The sequence below is a fragment of the Eurytemora carolleeae genome, unplaced genomic scaffold (assembly GCF_000591075.1).
Source record: "Eurytemora carolleeae unplaced genomic scaffold, Eaff_2.0 scaffold4170, whole genome shotgun sequence".
NCBI classification, from domain to species: domain Eukaryota; kingdom Metazoa; phylum Arthropoda; class Copepoda; order Calanoida; family Temoridae; genus Eurytemora; species Eurytemora carolleeae.
In genome coordinates, this window is record NW_019400056.1 from 1 (window position 1) to 844 (window position 844).

An 844-nucleotide genomic window follows, 5' to 3' on the forward strand; every position below is an offset into this window, starting at 1 on the left:
ATCATCACTGGCAGACAGAAAACAAATCCCATGTAAAATATCTAAAATAGAAAATAATAAGCTGTAAAATATCATAATTTTTTTTTCATGTTCACATTCTGGATTCAAGCTATTTTTAGAAGAAAATAAATATGATTGAATACATGCTGCGTGACAAATATTTGATAAAAATATGTAGTTAAATTCACATAATTTATTTGCAATATTAATGTACATAGTTTTTTTATCCATTAAAGCAAATTAAAGAAATGTTCCATTAATTTTCAAAGACTTAATAAAAGAAACTTTGCCAGCCCTACTCCATCTCACAGAATATATGTAATATGGCCTTACATTTAAGTTTAGGCCAGGCATGGTGATCAGTAAAATATATGTATTGTATATACCTCATCAAAGGTATAATTAACTTCTTCTCTTCCATCATCACTACCTCTACCATCAGGATCTAGAAAGTATCCTTATTTCTATTGTTATTTCCATAGAAATAGAATATTAATTATTTATTTATTACATAGAACTTGAATAAATGTTTGGTTTACATTTCCTCACCCTTCTTGTCATGCAAATCCGTCTTCGTCTTCTCACCAATGCAGTCTTTATCAATTTGATTATCCTGTTTATTAAATCTTATATTAACTGAGAAATAATAAACTATACAATACACGGCAATACAAGCAAATACCATCCTTAAATATGTAATTTGATTATCCTGTTTGTAAATCTGATATTAATGGAGAAATAATGAAACTATGTAATGCACGGCAATACAAGCAAATACAATACATCCTTAAATATGTAATTTGATTATCCTGTTTATAAAATCTTATATTAACGGAGAAATAAT

At 27.0% G+C, this 844-nt stretch overlaps 1 long non-coding RNA gene across 1 annotated transcript; it reads right to left on the minus strand.

Annotated features, from left to right (window-relative positions):
* Positions 1-7: 7 nt before the first annotated feature.
* Positions 8-637, minus strand: LOC111717772 (uncharacterized). The gene is made up of 3 exons (XR_002768907.1): positions 550-637; positions 387-445; positions 8-41 (listed from the first exon to the last, which is right to left on the minus strand). It is a non-coding gene; the product is annotated as an uncharacterized LOC111717772 (long non-coding RNA).
* Between the last annotated feature and the right edge of the window lie 207 nt (positions 638-844).